This window comes from Drosophila serrata, unplaced genomic scaffold (assembly GCF_035046125.1).
Source record: "Drosophila serrata isolate PLE 108 unplaced genomic scaffold, ASM3504612v1 contig_272, whole genome shotgun sequence".
Taxonomy (NCBI): domain Eukaryota; kingdom Metazoa; phylum Arthropoda; class Insecta; order Diptera; family Drosophilidae; genus Drosophila; species Drosophila serrata.
In genome coordinates, this window is record NW_028257170.1 from 4,454,314 (window position 1) to 4,474,327 (window position 20,014).

The following is a 20,014-nucleotide window of genomic DNA, read 5'->3' on the forward strand; positions in this document are numbered from 1 at the left end:
GCTCCCAGTTACTCACCATTCCCATTCCAAGTCTCACTTCCCAGTCCCAGTCCCATGTCCACTTGTGTGTCTGGGAGGCAGATTTGCAGTAGTTTGGCGCGTGCCTTAGCCCAACGAATGCCCGGATTCCGAAACGAAATGGAGTTCGCAGGAGTGGAAGGACGAGGACGAGGACGAGGAGCAGGAGCAGGAGCTGTGTCTGTCTGACTGCCTCTCGGTCAGAGTATTTGTATTGGTTGAGTGTATTTGCTTATGCTCTCTACGGTCTGTAGGGTTAATTGAATTTGCTTTTGAGGTTCCTTTTTATCAGGCAAAAAAACACCCTGTTTTAGGGCAAGGTGGGTTGAATTACTTCAATTTTTGAGACCACACACACACAGGACTACAACTGATTTATAAATATTCATGAATTGACCCCCAAAATTCAATCGATTGTTCCGTATGTGAAGCTGGGAAATATTGATAAGAAGGGATTCTTTGAAATACCTGCAAAATTATACAAATACAGTTTTCTTTTCTTTTCTTTTTTTTTTTGCAAGATGAATATAGTAACTACATTTTTAGGAGTTTCTTTATCGTTTTAAGGCATTTAGAAAAAGATCTTCAGGTTAAAAGGATTTCAAATAAAAGAGAAACTTATAAAAATAGAGAAACGTTATAAATATAAATTAAGAACCTTAATAGCTTTCAGAAAGGTATAAGCCATCTTTTACTAATAATCTTATCTAAAAAAGTGACCTTAAAGAAATTAATAATCAATTAACCAACCAATTAATCCTATTTTAATTAAATGTTTCCTATCTCAAAACAAATGATCTTTTTTACTGCCCTAAAAAGTAGTCTTTTTAATTTTTTTCCTCTTAAAAATATAGTTTTATTTTCTAAAAGCAAACAGCCTGCATATATTTAAATAAATAGAATATAAAACAATATTTGTTATGCTTTTACTCACTCAAAGCCATTTTGTTAAGTCAACCAATTTCCATTAACCGGCAGCAAAAAATAAAATAAATTAAACTATCGTAAATGCAGTTAAGCTTTATTCGCACACAAAAAACAAACTACAACTGATATTATTTCACTTTTGGTTTTGACTTTGCCCAGTTCCGTGCCAAAAAAATAAGTTTTTAATTTGCTTTCATAGCCTTTTCAACTTTTTGGTTAGGTTTTATATACATTTTTTTTTTGCTTCTCTGCTGTGTGTATACAATTTTGTGGCAAATTAAATACACAAGCTGAGCGGCGTCCAAAACGCACACAATAAAACAAACTCGGGACTATACAGTTATGATAAAAAAAATAATAAGTTTGATAAAGCAACAAAGTCTATAAATTAATTATTATTTATATTTACATGAAGAAAATATTAAACTTACTAAAATGTAATATTTCATTTCATTTAAGAAATCTTTAATGGGAATTAGGGGACATTGCTATAGTATATTTTTGTATTAATTACTATAATAATGCAATGATAATAATAGCTCAATAACAATGCATTTTAAAGTGCAGACTTTTTTAAAAATGTATTAATTTTCATCCATAATAATGCTAGAATTTACATCTCTTTAAAAACATATTAAAATATATTTAAAAAGTCTTAAAACAGTGCTTAAGTTATCTACGAAGTAATTGCACTTTTTAACATTTAAAATACCGCTTTTAGAGATGATAAAAATCAAAACAAACTATTTCGTTTTAGGCTTTAGGATTTCCTAATATTTTCCTATTAAAAATATTTTAATTTATCGTTGCTATTATCTTGCCCGCAGCTGTTAATGTGGCACACCTCGCTGAGAGTCTGGGCGCAGCAAAGTATGCAACGCAAATTTCGGGGTCGCGCTTTGCGTGCCACATTTAAAGCTTCATAAGCGGTCACAGCTGCTCGCCTTTAACGCGCTGTGTGTGTGTGTGCGAGTGTGTGTCGTGTGTGTGTGTGTGTGCGAGTGTTCGGGTATCAGGGTTGGTATATAGTGGCTTTCGCAGTTTGCTGAACACACTCTGTGCCAAAAATTGCGTCGGCTTAGCGGCTGTACGGTCTTAGCAGTCAATCAAGAAAATGATTAGATACATTTCTTTAAATATATATTGAAAACGATAATGGAAGTATGAGAAAAGTTAAAAAATTTATTAATGCATATGTAACAAATAGGATTACATAAAAGTATAAAGCATATCATATACATATATTATAGTGTGCAATATACATATATTAAGAAGCTATTTAAATGGAACTTTGGCGTTCCTAGGAATATTATTACAATATAAATAGTAATACATTCTTGCATAAATGCTTATGAACACATTTCCGAATTATTTTTAAGATGTTTAATTAATTATTGTATGTCTAAGAAACTCATTTTTTATATTCTCTCACATATTATTTTATATATTTTTTCTTATTCAATCATTTCAGATACAAAAAGGCTCAATAAAGTAAAATAACAAGTAAGTTTTGTCACCAAAATATCCATTATTTTCTACTTAAATTCATAATCGTCATATAAAACTATTTTAATCTTTAGTATTTATCATTTACCATTGAAAAACTTCCCGGGAAAAACCTCTCTCGAGGGTATGAAGCTGACTGAGCTTCAAGAACTCAGACTCTTCTTTTGTATTGGGAATTCATAGCTGCGTCTTCAGGAGGAACCCCTTTTGTCTTTCGAGTCACAGAAAAGGCGAAAGTTTTGCCTTCAATTTAGTTAATTAGCAGGCTCACATGGTCCCTGCTCCCCGTTTTCCCTCATTTTCCATCACGAACTGCTTATCGCATTATCATCTGTAGTTGCAGCCGTCTATGGGGGCCATTTAAGTTATACTTTTTTGGGAAAGTTTCCCTCACGCACATTGCTCCACAAAATTTTATTTCAATTTTTAGACAGCGCTTATTTTTTTTATATATGTGTGCCAAGGCGGAGATTTTAAGTCCTTGCCTTTCCAGACTCCTTGCGCCTTATCAAATAGTGTAAGCAAGTTCCAGCATCACATAAGGAAGCTGTCGTATCCTGCTGGTCCTGCAGTCCTACCTGGGGTCCTTGGCCAGTGCTGGTCATATTTTAGCAGATAGGCAAAACATTAAGCGGATTAGTTTTGCTGGCAGGAAAAGCAAGAAAAGCAGGAAAGCACAGGCAGGAGGTCTCCTCCTGGGCGAGACAGCGGTTCAGGTGGGTCAGGCCATTAGTTTGTGTGTCCTCACAAGGATACACAGGAATATACAGAGGGATACAGGGATGTACAGGGATACCCGGGGACACAGGGCAGATGGCGGAGTTCGAGCTAGTTATAAATTGTTGGCTATTAGTTAAATGAACTTGCCGCTTTCTTGGCCAAGCACAGCTTTGGCCATTTCAGTTAGCAACCACTAAGCCACTGAAAGAGGCCAACTCAAATAGATTTGCATTTAAATGTTTCCTAAGAACTTAAAGCTTATGAAAGGTGAATGATTTCAAGAGAGAGAGAGAGCCGTCAAGGAGATAAATTGAAATCTGGAGAGGAAGTAGACGAGACCAAGGAAAAGGATTATGGTCATTTCAGTAGTTTGGTTCAACAAGTGTGTCTAATAAGGAAGCTCCTCTATGACCACAAGTTGTATTCAAGAATGTTTATGGTTTATTTTTCATGCTTTAGGATTTAATCTATTGAGATTGAAGCTGTTTCTGAAATAAATAAACATTCAACAACATGAAATAAATATTCTTAGTTTCCCTTAGCTTATACAATAATTGAAGGAATTTTAAACTTAATACTACAATTTTTTTCTTATTTAAATTTATGAGCTTTTTATGCAATTAATGTTTCTAGACTTAGTTGTCCTTTTTTTATATATAATATTCTCCCATCAACACTTTTTGTACGTACAACAATTCCTTTGTTCACATAACACTTTTGTTATTCAATTTTTTATGCAATTACAAAATTTATATAGCCACAGGAAATTATACTTTTAGAATAGGAAGGATTTAAATATTTTGCAATATATTTTAAGCTTTACTATTATATAAAGATATTTTAAATAATCGAACTCCAATCAGCTTGATTTAATTCATATAAATCGATACTAGATTATTGAGAGAGATATGTTAGCTGTTTCTATAAAACCATTATTTCTCATTAACTGAATATATATAATATGGTTTGTCTATTCATGTTGATCTGGAATGTAAATACGTAACTATATATATGCAAATACTATATAAAAAGTACTTCAAATATCTCCCTATTCGTATACAATTCATACTCAATTTTTAAACCGTAATGAACTTAATTGAAATACTGGCTTTAAAGCTTACTTGATTATTTATTTAATAACTTAATGTTTTGACTGTCATCTCCCCCTCATCATCATCCAACTTCCCCAATATTATCTCAGCATTTTCCTTAAACCAAAAAAGAAACAAAGTTTATCAACAGCCCGAAAATTGTGTCAATGTAAATGCAAATTGATTATGAACTGGACCAGTATGTCGATTTGCATAATCTGAATCGATAATGAGTGTGGATTGTGTGGCTGATAAGTGTGAGGGGGCTTCTGGCAGGACTCTGAATCGGTGGCAATCGAATCCAGATATATTGACAATTTTAGCCGCATTTTCATGACAATTAGAGTTCATTCAAAATTCAGTCGACCTAATTTCCCCTGTCAAACTCGCTCGTTCGTTGGCGGTGTGTGTGTGTGTGTGTGTGTGTGTGTGTGTGTGTGTGTGTAGAGCGAATCCATTGGCCTCTTTTTTAAGCCAACCGCAGCTGACAGTTAACTTTTCCGGACACACAGATAGAAGCAGCCATTTTGTGGCTATATGTCAAAGTTTTTCCTCTTGATTTTTCCTTCATTTTGGTTTGTTTATTTATGAAAAAACTCAATTCCGGCTTCTCCAGGTAAAAGGGCGGGGATTAAGCCCACACACACAGCACACACACGCAGTCAAATGAGATTAATAATAATTTAATTAAAACTCGTGGGCTTAATGCATTTCGCTTGTAACGGACTTCAATGGGAGAGAGATTCAGAGTCAGAGCGATGCTTTCGTCCTTTCTCCTGGCATTTTTTTTACATATTTTTTTTTGTGCTCTTTTTGTTTGTGAAATGAAATTTAATTAAGTTTTGCACTTATCGTTTTTACACATCGCACACACACTCGCACACAGTAAAGAAACCCTTTTGAACTACGGCCGAGTGCCACATTTGAATGCAAGTGCCACGCCCACGCCCATTGACCAACGTTAACCAACGCCCACAAATATTTTTGCGCCAAGTGAGTGCAGGTTTTATGTGTGTGTGTGTTTTTTTCACGCTTTTTTCAGTCATTTTTCAACTGGGAATGTTTTGCTTTCGGTTTCCTTTTATTTTGAATCAATTAATTGACTTTACCTTTGTGTCCAGCAGCTGCTGGCCCTATATATGTATTACTTTTCACATATAACAAAAGAAAATATTTAAATATACATATGTTATGTGTTTAAATTAAAGCAGAATGCTTGCCAGCAAAGGGTTTCATTATTTTCATGTCCTGTTTGTATAATTTAAATCTTATTGGGTAAAAATAATATTTCTTAATAACAAAAACTATGAAGAACATTTCAAATTTAAAAATAATGTATTATAATATTTTGTTTCTTAGATTAAATTCAAATCTATAAAAAAATACCTGAAGCCTGATCTCTTATATGTATTATTTTAGTTACTATAATTTATATTAAGTACATTTTTTATTTAAATTTCTTTAAATCAGTAATAATAGATATTCCCATTAAGAAAATCTTACTCGTATTATCCTGATTGATTGTAATTAAACAGAAAAAAGCTTGCAAAAATGTAACAGAATATTGTTTAAAGTAATTTAAACTTAAAATCCTGTTTTGAACAAATTTATAATGAATTTCCAACTTTTAAGAATTTTTTTAACGACTCCAAGTAATTGTATTTCAACGTGGAAAAGCTGCATTTTCTCAGCCCGATTTTCCCGAAATTCCCTTGAACCGTTCTACCCACACAGGTGAAACAGAAATGTGTTCTATTTTGAAGCCTTTGCAAGGGAAAACTTTCATTTGCCGCTGCAATTTTCCACTAATTTTCATTGCTGTTCTGAAGGTCATTTTTGGGGCAAAGCAATTGGGAAATGGGGAAAATGTTTCTCCGACCAGAAACACTAGAAATCCCATCGCATTTGGATCTAATTGAAAATGTTGATTTTCCCCCGCAGATGGTGTTTTTGTTGTTATTTTTTTATAATCGTGGCTCAAATATGTATAATGAACTGAAAATATTTGTGTAATCCTGTGTTGTTTTTGTCGCTGTTTGGCATAATATTAATTGCATAATTTAATTTAAAAGCAATTCATTACATCCAGCAATTATTTATTTGTTGTTGCCTTCGATTTCAGCGCGTTATACTATTTTAATCCCTTTTCATTAATTTGCATCCGAAATGACGAGGTGGAAAATGGAGAACAAATTAATATGCAACAGTTATCGCCAAGAAAATAGGGAAAATAGGGAAGAAGAATGGAATTTAAAAATATCTTGTGTGCAATTTTTATTTTAAAAAATAATCGAAAAAAAAGGTTTATATTTTTATTTTGTTTCTTTATAAATTGGTTCTTAGTTAAAAATATATATAAAATTTTTTATAAATATATATAATTTATAATATATAATTAATGTTATTTTCCAAAACTGCTAAAATGCCTATTATTTTGGCCACAACTGTATGCCCAGTTTGACCCATAATTCACTTTATTAGTTTTCCTTACTCCCATTAAAAATATCAAATTGGAAACCGGCAGCGATCGTAAAATTTCTGTTTTCCCAATTCAAACCTCTTTTAACTCGGTTTATAGCTAGCCAAAAACTTCATAATTAAAAAAAATAAAAATTAATACATGTATGTTTAACTATTTTAATAGCTAAAACCTTTGAATTCTCTATTAAATAATTATTTCGCATGCTTTCTCAGTAATTGTGACATTGAACAACATTGCGACTAAATTGAAATCTCAAATTGAAATTGAACACTGCTTTCAACTGCCTTACCGACTCGAACTTATTTCCTGAATTTTACCGACTCAATTTTGTACTCACTCGACTTCGCTCTCTGGCAAATGCGCTCAAAAACGATCATGCGCAGTGAGGTAAATTTGGCGCAAATGAGAGAACACTTTTAGAGAGCACAAAAACGACGTTGATTTTGCGCAAATGAGAGAGCAACCTTTTAGAGAGAGTAAATGAGAGAGAGAGAAATAATTTTGCTCACTTTTAAGTGCATCAGTGTTGGCAGCTCACCCAAGTCCAGCAAAGGTAAAACTGATAAAAGTAGCAACTAGCACAAAGCGTTTAATATATATTTACTTGTTAACATATTTGTTTATAATTAATTATATAAAGTAATAAGCAATTTAATTTGATCACAAATTAACAGTTCCCGAATACAAATTGTAGCTTCTCTTTAGTTGAGTCCGCTTTTTCTGCTCCGAAAACGGCACCACTGCTTCAGGCACCACCGTTTGCGAGAAAGGGATGTAATGTGCGAGAGAGAGAGGCAGAGATGGTCGATCTGCCGCTCTCGAGTGAAACTGACTGCGTGAGTGGAAACGTGTTCTATAGCTGAAAACAGAAACCGTTCGAAAATTCGAAAAAAAATTTCAGCGAAGTCGGTTGTGTCGCGGATGTATTAACAGGAATCTTGAAAAATTAATGGTGGTGTACGCTCGCCAGTGAAGTATATTTTCTATCCGGATTCCGGAAGCAAGATCAATCAGTTCTCGGTGTGTTTAGTATTCGAAACGACATAAAGCCTAACTAAAGCAGAGTGAAGCCGCTGAATATATACGCAAATATCCCAATCCGAATTAAAGCAAATTGGCAATTGGCAAATTGCATATGCAAATCTGAAAAGTGTGCAAAGGCGAACGAAGTAAAAGCAGGCGAGAACCCAGCGGAGAAGTGTGAATAAGGAACACAGAAAGCAAAGAATATAAAACAAAAAAGGAAAAAAAAAACGTAACCGTACGAATTCCGATCAACGGCGAAAAAAACGTGAGCTTCCCTTAATTTTTTGAGTTTTTCAAAACGGTGTTTTGTGTTTGATTAATAACAAATTAAGCATAATTAAAGCGTTCTCTTCCCCTACCTTCCTCTCTCTCTCTATCTCTGTATCGCTCTTTCGCTCTGTTTCCCCGTTTCTCTGTATTTTCTGTGTATTTTACCCCAACCGGCAAAAAGCCGTCGCGTGTTGCTGTCTGTCTGTGTTTCGTGTTTGCCTGTGTTTGTGCGAGGGTGTGAGAGTGCCTGAGTGTGTGTGTGTGTGTGTATGTGTATTGTATACAGCTTTTTTTACACTTTGTGCGAAAAGAGGAACGAAATAAGTCGAGAATCCAGAATCTCCAGAGCAGCAGCAGCAGCAGTAGAAGCCAGCATCCCAACAATAACAACCTCCACTCAAATTGATTTTTGTTCTCTTGTCCTCCGCTCTCCTTCCCGCTGCATCCCTTCACCTTCTCGCCCGCCTCCTTTTGCTATTCATATTCTTATTCTTATTCGCCTTGTCGCGTTCTCGCTCTGTTGTTTTGCTGCTCTTTGTTGTTATTGCCGATTCCCTTTGTGTGCCTGCATTCGTGCTGTGATACCCTGTAAAGGTTGAGGCGGCCTGATAAGCCCAAGTCTGAGCTTGCCACCCTTAATGGGGGGAATAAATCCCAAATGGGGGATATGAACGTTTGGGACGTTTCATGCGCATTTCCTTAACGAGGTCTGGATTTTTGTTCCGCCAGAAAACCAGTCCCGATATACTCTCTATACCCTGGCCATACAAAAAGGTTGAAAAAAGAAAAACGCGTCTCTGTTTTACGCGCGTCTTTATCGGCCGCTCTTTCGCTCACGCTCACGCTCTCTCTCTCTCTCTCTCTACCTCTCTGAGCGCAAGTCGCTCTTTACGCTCAATTGTTCAATTGCGCTGCCAGACAAACTGGCTCTAAGTGCACTAGTATGCGTGTATGTGTGGCGTCGCCGTGCAGTGTTGCAAAGCGAGGTCCAGTTGGATTTATAATTTCTAATTCGACAAAGCGCGCGTTTTTCATTGCTTCCTTTTTGGACATCGCCTTTGGCTTTGTTGTTTTGCGTATTTCACCATGCTCCAGTCTCTGCTCGGCTTATAAGAATCAGACCTTTTTCCCTTTCGCACATTTTTCGGCGCTGTGTTTAATCACTTCCGCTTCGTCAAACGAAAAAAAAGGCGTTGCCATTGCTCCTTTTCGCCACATATTCGCACACACAAATATATATATATATAAGTCTTATCAGAAACCCTGGCAAGGCAACAAATTCATTACGAGCAATAAAAGAAATATATAATAATAATGAAAAGGAAAGAGAAAAGGAAACTTTTTGCAGCTTTTCTCCGCACTTCCCACCATTGTTATTGTTGCTGCCTGCAGCTGGGGAAACTCAACAGTGATTACTTTTCGCTCGCTGCACTCGAAGACGGATTTGAATCCGCCGCTGTCCTACACGGAAATAAAAACTTTGTTTCTAGGCCCAATTTAAAAATAATCCCAAAGAAATCATAATTCATTTTAATAGTAGAATCTAGAATAGGAACAAAAATTCTTAGACTATCGAATGGGCTAAAGATTTAATTTTATTATGTATTATTTTCCGAGTGCAGTTTCTTCAAAAACCCCACTCGCTTCTCCCCCTTTTTGTCCATTTATTATTGTTGGGGAATATCATTTACTATATTTACAAATGCTTTTCGTTTTTCATTTCCAATTATTCCGTTCGATTATTCATAGCCGCCAATTAGTGCTGAATTAATGACATTTCATGGAATCAGCTGAGCCATTACTCAACAGAAATTAAATTTGAGTTTATTGAAAAATCGTAATTATTATTTTGCCATAATATTATTCACAAGAATTTCTATTTCATTTTAATTAATGTTGAAATGAGAAACTTGAAAGTAAAAGTTATATTATTTAGATTTTATTAACAAATTTATATTGAAAGTTACTAATTATATTAGAACGAATTAGGTTGAATTTGGTAATGCTGGGATGAAAAGTTACTGATACAAGAGAAGGTTTTAAAACTCTTACTTTTATTTGTGAACTAAACTAAACTAAAATTAAGATGAGTTTAGTGGTTGAGATAACGATTTTTTCAGCAAGTTAATTGATGAATTAATAAAATAATTTGAATAAATCTAAATCTTTAATGAATTTAAATTTCTGTATTTTGTATATTGCAAAAATCTATCATTAATCTGTAAAAAAATACGCAGTCATTATTGACTATTAGATGAATAATAGAACCTCTAATTATATATTATTTATTTGCTCTATATAACACTTATAACACTTACTTAACCTTAACTTCTTATGACTAACCAGAACATATATGTATTTATACTTATGACTAGTTTATTGATAAAGTCAAATATAATGAATACGCGATCTACAATATGTGGAATTATATCACTTTTGTGATCGATCAGTAATTAACTAATTAGTAACCTAAAGATCAATTTATTATGATATCATAATTTTAATCTATTATAAATTAGTATTTAATGTTGAATATTTCCATATTAATGTTCTTAAAAGTATACTCTCTAAAGGTTTTTTGACATTATGAACAATTTTAAGGATCAAATAATAGATTAATACTTACAAAAACATTTTTAATAAATATTTTGTGCATTCTAAACTAATGGAAATATATTATTTATAGATTTAAAGAACGATTTATAGAATACGTTACATTAGCAAAAAAATCTTTATAGAATTTTATAGAACTTTTTCTATAAAGTCTTGCAGATTTATTCTCTGCAGTTTTTCACAGATTTTGGTTCGGACTTCTTTAGCTGAATGGCTTTTGGCCGCTTTTGGTTTTAATTCTCTTTGCTTGTTGGCTTCATTTTCCTCTTAGGCCTGTTGTGTATTTACACCTTTTCTGCAATCTGCAATTTTTTCCCCCCCCTTTAACACTCGTCAACGTCATCACCGCATTTACGTTGCTTTCTTTGTTGTGTGTGCATTTTCCTTGCACATTTTCCATTTACTTTGCTTCGGTTGCTTCGTTCGTTGCGTTGCGTTTCTTTTACGTTTCTTTTTGTTTCTTTCGTTCTGCTGCGTTGGATTTCAACCTGTCAGGCGGGCGCCAGGGGGACGGTGGGTGGTGTATCCACATGTGTGATTATGTGTGTGTGTGCTGCAGATTGAGGCCTGTACTTTGTTGCACTTTCTTGCCTTTTGCATTTTGCCTTTGGCTCTGCCATTGCATTTTTTAACTGGTTGGTCTAGGAGCCCATCGTCGTCGTCGTCGCCAGTCTGCTTATGCTTTTGCCTCTGCCTCTGCCTCTGCTTATGCCTCAGGTTGTGGTGTTGCATGTAGCATGTAGCATGTAGCCTGTAGTCTATATAGTCTCTAGCCCCTAGACTGTAGGCCGTTGACTGCATTGAGTGGCGTCGCCTTCTGAAAGCCCCCCCTGCAATACGCCCATACATCCCACCCAGCCCCCTTGTGTCCCGCCTTTTATCGTTGACCCTGCGCGCCACTTATTTGCTGCATTTCTCTTTACCGGCATCTTCTCCTGCTTTTGGTGGTGCTTGCAACTTGGTTGCTTTGGTGGTAATGGTATGATGATGATGATGGTGGTGCTGCCAAAGTATGTATGTGTGTGTGAGTGGATTGCATTTCTTTTGGCTTCGAAGCCCCACCAGAGCCAAGTACTCAACCCGTTTCAGAGAGGTGTTAGTGTTGGGACAGTGGGTACTCCTCTAGCGAGGACAGAGTCTAGCCTGGGAGAATTTTTTCAATTAAATAGCTTATAAAGATTTTTTAGAATTTTTTTATAAAGAAATTCGTGGCTTTCTTCACTAATTTCCTATTTTTTATGTAGGGTTATTAGAATTATTCATATAAAATATTTTAATAAAAGTTATCCTGACTTTCTTCGACAATTACCTATTTTTTGAGTAGGATTTATTAAGAATAAATATTATTTAAAGAGTTGTCTGGGTTTTATCTCCAATTATTTATTTTTTGAGTAGGTTTTTGTTAATTATAAATATTCTTAAAAGCCTTGCCTGGCCTTCTTCACTAATTAAATATTTTTTTGAAAAGGTTTGTTTATAATACATATCTTAAGAGGAGTTTTTTGGCTGCTTTTCCAAATTTCCCATCTCTGACAAGGTGTTTTTGTTTATATACTTACAAAAAACTAAATTTTTAAGCTTTTGTTATAAATTTTTAAACATTTATTTAAGAAATAAGTAGCAGAAATTACACCTAAATATATTTCTTGTTAAAGCGAACCATTTAAAGCCTATGAAAACCCCCCTTAAACCTGGTAATAAATCATTCCTCAAGAGTTCTTAACAAATGCATCCATTATATTGATTGTTTTTCCTTTTACCACAAGGATTTCCCTGGATGTGTTTGTGCGTGTGTGTGGTGTGGCCTCTCATATCGAGCCTCCACTGTTGGCTAGAAGTGGGCATAGGCTCTTTCTGTAAGGGCTTTTGGCTGGTGGTGGTGCTGGTGCTGCTTCTGCTGCTACCTTGCCACTTAACCGCTTTTCCGTCTTTTGTCTTTTGACACTCTCCCCAAGAGGTCTGGGAGGGAGGGAGGGAGGTAGGTCGGTGTGTAGGAGCAACCACCTGACCTGCCAACCAATTGCCGTATGCCACCAAATGTCATTTAACCCAACCGCGCCGGGTGCAGCCACCCACTCGACCAGGCCACTCTTGTCCATTCGTCCGGTTGTCCGTCTGTCCCCTCTCTTGGCTGGTGAAATATGCAAGGCAAATGTAATCATTATTGATTTTGTGGTCTCACTGGAACCGGGTCTACTGGTGGCAGGAGGATGAAGACTGGGCATTCGCACACACATTAGTATGTTAGATTATCCAAGTCGTTGCCTGCCTGAGGCTGCTTAAATATGCAAAACGTTGACGATCCTTGGGAGGTGGGTGGTAGATATTCAGCCATGATGATGATGATGATGGGGGAGTGCTTAAGGAGACCAAGGACCCGTCACATCCACACACAAAACACACATTAGAAATTTAACAGGTTAATGTCCAAAGTCGTAAACGAGACCATTTATTTATGGCCACATTCTGACTCTGCTGGGTTCTCCTAATTTTCATAAAATATATGAGGCTATCCCCCGTTACCCCCCTCACTCTGTTATCCTGTTACACAGGACTCAAACACTCGAGCGTGTGCGTGTCGTGAACATAAAAATCTGTAAAACAGACGCTTGCCTTGAGAGACCTTGAAGGGCTTTGATAATGACTGCTGCCTCTCCTCTTTAACCACCCCAAAACCCATCCTCATCCTCATCCTCGTCTTCGTCCTGGTCCTGGTCCTCATGCCAATCCCATACCGTTCGCACCCCCTTTGTGCCAGCATAAGCTTTATGTTGTTGAGCTCCTTTTGGGGGTTGGAGAAGAGCTCGTTTCTTTCTTTTTTTCGGGCCAGCTGTCAGATTTGTCAAAGGAGTGAAGGACTCGAGCGACTTGGGGCAGCTTGTGTGGCAGGAAGTTACTGTGGCGGCGGTGGCAACTCAGGAGTACAGGAAATGCATGAGGTTTCATTCGGGGAGGCAAGCAAGAAAATAAAAAAGAAACGTATCTGGATTTGTTGGGAATGTATCTATCAATCTTCATAATTGCATGCGAAGGGTAAAGCTCTGGAAAATGCAAGTATTTTTCACTCGGCAAATGGAAAAATACTTTTTCGAATTTTCCAACAGTACACAGCCATTATTCAGGAAAGAAAAACAACTAAGCGTGCTCTAGAAGGAAAAACTTTCTGTCAATCTTCCAAATTGATTATAAAATATGTATCTCTACCAAAGCAGCAAGGTTGATTTACTTAGGCAATATTTGTGGCAGTTGGAAAAGTATATAAAAAGAAAGCTTTTATCAGTCTCTCCAAAAACTTGTCTTAAAGTACAAACATTATATCAGTTGCAAAGTTGCAAATTCCGATAAATTGATTATGAAAAAATGTCTCGAAAGCAGAAACTATTCCATGATTTTGACGTTCGACATCCCGGATAGCTTGTTCTTTTTATTTGATAGTCAAGGAAGTATTTATCAATTCAAAATGATATCTAGTCAATCTGCAAAATATGCGCAATCGTTTCAGTTCAACCAGTTTGATTTGCATCTTGAAATGTATCTGCAGTGGGGGAAACCAGTTGGGTTGGCACACATTAAGACCGAAAATAGCTGAGATTTCATCAATGCTGGTGCTGCTGCTGACAGTTGCGAAAATGTATTTGCAAAGTTGGCCAAATTGCATCTCGGTCTGGAGAAATGCAACTGCAGCAGCAGCAGGCCGGCAATCGTTTTGCGCTAATCAAAAACGCATCCGGAGACACGGACCATCGTCCATCAGCTCCACCATTTCTTCTCGGTTGCCATGTTGTATCTCTGATCTCTTGGTCCATCTACTCAATCAGTGGCACGACCATTTCCAGGAATTTTGTAAGCCCAATACAGTAGCAGCAGCTATGTATCTTTCGTTGTTGTTGCTAATTACCACACAGCCAAATAGCAAAGCCGCAAAAAGGCAACACAACAGCAGCAGCGGCAAAACTGCAATAAGCATTGATTTTTCCAAAGATGTCGAAGTGGCTTTTAACCACTCTACCAATTTGGTGCCGTTGATGGGCCATATTTGGCCAAAGCGAAAAAACGCTCAAGATTTTTCATTCCCAAGAAATGGCAAAAAAAGAGCCCAATTTGTCGTAGGCACCATAATGCTTATTAAATCTGGCAAACCATCCGGTTGTCATACTATCGATACGAAATTGTAAATCAATCGATTTTACAGTGGGTTTATTAAAGTAATAGCCGTTTATATAAAAAATAAGATGTGTAACGTGTAATAATAAATTTAAATGGTCATAATCCTGATTGTTAAAGATATTATAAAACTTTGAAATTTAAACATTCCTAAAGTAATAGTATCTTTATCTTTGTTTTTAACCGAATTTTTAATAGAGATAAATATATAGCCTTAAATATATATATTATAATTTTAAAGCTAGGAAGGTGATTTTACTTACATTTAACATTTTTATAACAAAACCAAAGCCTTTAAGGGTAAATTAAAGTCATAAATACTTTGATATTTAATGCAAAATAGTATTAATACATCTTTTTACCTTATTAAGTCATGAATTATAATAAATTATGTTTTAAAACAGCTTTATTTGCCAAGTGAGTGAGGTAATCTCGAGAAAATAAAACAATATTAAATGTTTTATTTCCGTTGTTCCAGTTTTTATTTCCACCTGGCATTAACTGCACCTATTCTCGTTATATATTTATCTCGAATTTCTCATTCCAAAATGTCAACGTATCAATTCCGTTCGCACTTTTCTCGCGCGAAAACAATCTGTATCTGAAAGATACACTGATATGGCAACAAATCTTCGGGCACGTCAGCAAATTAAACAATTCTAAACGGGTCGACATCGACCTGTTTATGCAAATCTTGTTCGCAAATTCCTATACAATAAAGTTGATCAAAAAATATACAAAAGCGAGGAACAAAAAAAAAGTGAATATAAATAATATTAAATGATGAAAACATTTTTATTGAGTTAAACTGCCTGCAATGTGTGGGCTGGCCTATAAAATGTTTTCAACGCGGAGAAAAATGAGAAGAAATGAATAAGGGAGGGGATATGAGGGTAGAGGGAAGGCTTTTCAATTGCGGGGCGTATAAGATTATTAAGGCAATTTGATGATTAATACTTGTAGTTCGTAATAATAATGAAAGCGGATCAGGAATGACGGGGAGTTTGGGATGGAATTTTAGTTACAGGAGGTTTCTTTAGGTATAAAAAGTGATATTTTTGGAAGGGTTTTAATAGTATTATTGTATATTATTATTAAGACTAATATTTATTATAATTTATTTTGCAAGAAACAAGGTCTAGATTATATAGATAGAAATTAGAAGAAACCATTGGTTAATAATGTTATAAAATCCCTGGGGAGATATTCGGAAAAAGCTCTTAAACGTTATTATTTTACAATGGATCTTGCCCCACTTGAAAATGTTTGTCGAATAAACATTTTTCTTAAGTTAACTTGAAACTATATGGAAATTTGTTTCATATTTCTATACCTTATTTTAGTTTTTACCTAACTAATCAATTTCTGCAAGTGCTGGCAAGGCAATAAACCCTAAGTAACTTTAAATCATAAACTGATTAGATAAATTTAACATAAGCTGAGTGCTTAAATTGAGCTTACTCTAACCGTGTGTATTTTTAGATGTTTTCCCCATACTCTTTCCCGTACTTTTTTTATTTGCACTTTTACCTTTATTTTTTGTATTTGGCAACTGATGCTTTTGCTAGATTTTGTGTAAACATTTTGTTCGCCAATTAATTATTTAAACGTGACGCATCGCTGAAAAAAAGTAATAGAGAGAGGGCTTTGTTTGTTTTACTCTCAGTCGGTGGAAATATTCTCTATAGCTCTGGAGGTTGATAAACAATTATGATGGCTCTCTAAAAACGCCTTCTGTTTCTGTTTATTTGGTTTTAAATGTTTTTCTGCTGTTGCTTTTTTTTTTTGCTTTTGATCAAGTAAACTAAATGTGGTGTGTGTGTGTTTTTTGGTTTTGTTTATGTGTCGGCATTTTCATTCATAGTCAGTGGGACGAACGGACAGACAGTTTTTAGATGATAAATCTTTTTATGCGAGAGGCAGCACGCGCTATTTTTTTTAATATACTCTCGCTGTATCTGTATCTCAGTATTTGTATCTGTAGCTGTGTGTGCCCCCCGTGTGTGAGTGTGTGTTATGGCATTATCATTAGCTCTTGGGATTTTGCTCTCTGCTTCGGACTCGGGACTCCGGCTCTCGAGCAAGTTCATTAACTTTTCAGATTTGTGCGCGGGGGCAACAATTTGTCAAAAATTCTGTCAGACATGCGATTTTTTAATTATTATTTTTTTATAGCTCCGAATTATGTGCACATTCATTTCATTTCGTTCACATTTTGTTTATTTCTCTCTTGGACCCACATGCGTTTGAAGCCTTTTCTCCACCACAATTCTCTATTTATGCTTGACATGCGAGAGTTTGCCCAAGCAATTAAGAAGCCCCAGACAAAGTTGTGTCCGGTTTTTAATTTTTTTGGAGTTGTCTTTGATTAGCTGCTGCTGCTGCTGTTGTCCCACTTGACCAAATGATGGACATACTAACTGAATAACTGACCAACTGACTGACTCTCTGACTGACTGACTGACTGAATGACTAGCTTACCTGCTGAGCTGGTTTACTTTAGTTTTTAACATCTGTGTGTGTTTTTTTGAAGGGGTTACCATCGGGTACCAGTTCCGTTTCCGTGACGTCAAAATGTTTTGAACCAGAAGAGGTGAGGCTTAATTAACTAAAGCGAATATGAGACAACAACGGATTATGCCATAAATCGCATTATAATCAGTGCGAATACTGGTGGGAAAATGCATATACCCGGTTTTTTAGCAGTCCGGTTCAAGGGTATCCATAAAATCTGTATAGAAACGAACTTGATCTGCACCTGATATTCATAGTTTCTTGATTTAAGAAGATTAAATCAATGTTAATTTAAATAAAGCTGAGAAAACAACGTTTGGACAACTGATAGGTCAAGGCTTTTAATATTAAGTTTCAAAGGTATTTAAAATAATTTTAAACACTAGTTTTTGTCTTTTGAGAAGGTGTTTCTTAATAAGAAACTATAATGTTTTTATATAAGGAGGTTCTTTTACTCTTCATAGTGATCTATCAATGTATCTACATAACAAAAAATATTATAAACATATTTTTCCACCTTAAACTATCTTTTACTATAGTTGAAAATACCAAGTTCATTAGCAAATGGCTCATATCAAAATGTAAAACAATTTTGGCCCTAATATACGCACTATTTTGTAGTGTGCTAGGAGTAATTTTCCGTTTCCTGGCATAATCTAAACATTTGAAATGTGTTTTCCAACAGCTGGTTGTTCGATGCCTGAGTAACCCAACGAATCGCATGAGAAAATTCTAATAAATTCGTCTTTTAGCGGGCAAATTTGTTTATCTTACAGATACTTTCCGTAGCTCATTTAGTCTTCCTCCAAACTACAACTAGCATTTATTCACTTGGCTTTCAGTTGCTAGTGAATTGGAAGTTTTGTGCTTCGTTGCATTTCATATGCAAATGTTTCCGGTGGAAGAGACTTTGATTTATTTATTTAAATACACATATATGTTTATATGTATTTTTTACTTGCGTTAAAACACATATATTTACTATATTTCTGTATTCTCTCTCGTTTCAGGTACGTGTCCATCCATACATTGAATATATATATTGTTGAAATCTCGTGTCATGTAAGATTTTTAGCCCCGACCATAAAACGTCTGGCTGGGAATAGATTTCTAGGAATGAACTGCTTTCCAGTAGCACAGATGTTTTAGTAATTACGGCATTCATTCAGTCTAGTTGGCTAGCAAGTGAAGTGATTTAGCCATCAACAGATTGGGATTAATCATGGGAAAATAATGGTTATTGGATTGAACAGAGAGAGAGATAAATTATCAAGGGATTATCTTAATAGAGGTAGCATGTGATAATGGGAATTGATAATAATAGGATTCTACTTGAAAGAATTTGTAATTGTGAAAGGAAATTGATAAGACTTCCCTGTTCCAGATAATGTATTTTATTTTACACACTTTTTCTTTGTGGGCTACTAAGGTTTACTGAACTTTTGTACAACTTAATTTGGCAATAATAATAACCACTTCGCAATCAATATTTGAAAAATCTGGTTTATGATGATCAGACTTTAGGCGTGCCTCTAAGAGGGTTTAACAATTTCCGGCCCAGAGAGAGAGAGAGAGAGAGAGGAAGTCGCTTATTTTCCACTACGTATTTCTTTTCCATTCGCTGTGTCGCTCCTTTCAATCAGTTCAGATTTTAAGAGCGCATAAGTTTGATGGCTCTGGAAAATAAGTAACAGAGTAATTGTTGAAAATTCATTTTTTCTACGGCTGCCGGGGGGGAAAAAAAACTAGTTATTCCTGCAGCTCTGCGTCACAGTTTCCCACTTTTTTTTTTCGTCTTTGAGTTCAAGAAAAGTTTTCCCAGAGCTCGTGGTTATAAAGTAGCAAAAAAAACTCGTATCATGGCCAAGAGTTCGTCTTTCGCCCCTCTCAAACTTTTCCATCATAATCTACTTAACTTTTGCTGCAATCAATTGCAGACTTTTGCAGCAGCGTTGTGCCGCCTCATTGCATTTTACACAGCCTCTTCACAGCGATTTCTTTGTGTAGATACAAAAAACGAGCCGAGATACATAGATACTTTGCCTTTGCTTTTTCGTATTCGCAGTTGCAGTCGTCGTGCGGGAACCGTTAATAGAAAAGTTGTCAATGTTTTTTTTTTTCTTCTGCTAGACAGGAATGGAAGTGGAGATGTGTCAGCCGTTCTTATCTTATCACAGAGGGAGGTAAAGTTGCCACATTCTGCTGCTGCTTTCGATGCTGCTGCCTGTCGTTTGCATAGACCGGGCGCCGGGGATGCATCTGCGTTTCGTCCGGTTTCAGATACGGCCACAACTGCAGATACTTGTGCTGGCAAAGAGTCATCTAAATAGATACACCGAGGAGAGAGAGCCGCACACACAAAAGCTTTTGCACATACATATAGATACAGCCCACAGAGGCGGCACATGCACTCTGTAGATACAATATCTTATAGATGCATTCAAGCGTAATTGTTGTTACCTATCCCAAGCTTCCTTCTCTCTCTAATAGTCTCTTTCTCTCTCTCTCTCTTGCTCTTGCTGAGCTTGTTAATATTGAAGAAAAACGGTTTTGTGCCGAAGGTTATACTGTATGTACGTATTAAGTCTATAGAGGATCAAACAAGGGGCAATGTTCTTTACTTTGTAAACGGCAGAAAATGATTTTTCTTTTATTATGAATGGGGATGGGTGTATACTCAGGT

At 35.8% G+C, this 20,014-nt stretch overlaps 1 protein-coding gene across 50 annotated transcripts in view; it reads left to right on the forward strand.

Annotated features, from left to right (window-relative positions):
- The first annotated feature begins 7,558 nt into the window (after window positions 1–7,558).
- The window catches only part of mub (poly(rC)-binding protein mub), a 66,915-nt gene continuing 54,459 nt past the window's right edge, over window positions 7,559–20,014 (forward strand). For all 50 annotated transcript variants that reach the window (XM_086834393.1, XM_086834394.1, XM_020957894.2 and 47 more), the window contains exon 1: window positions 7,559–8,035. The gene's annotated coding sequence lies outside the window, so the exon portion shown is untranslated. The remainder of the gene's footprint in view (window positions 8,036–20,014) is intronic.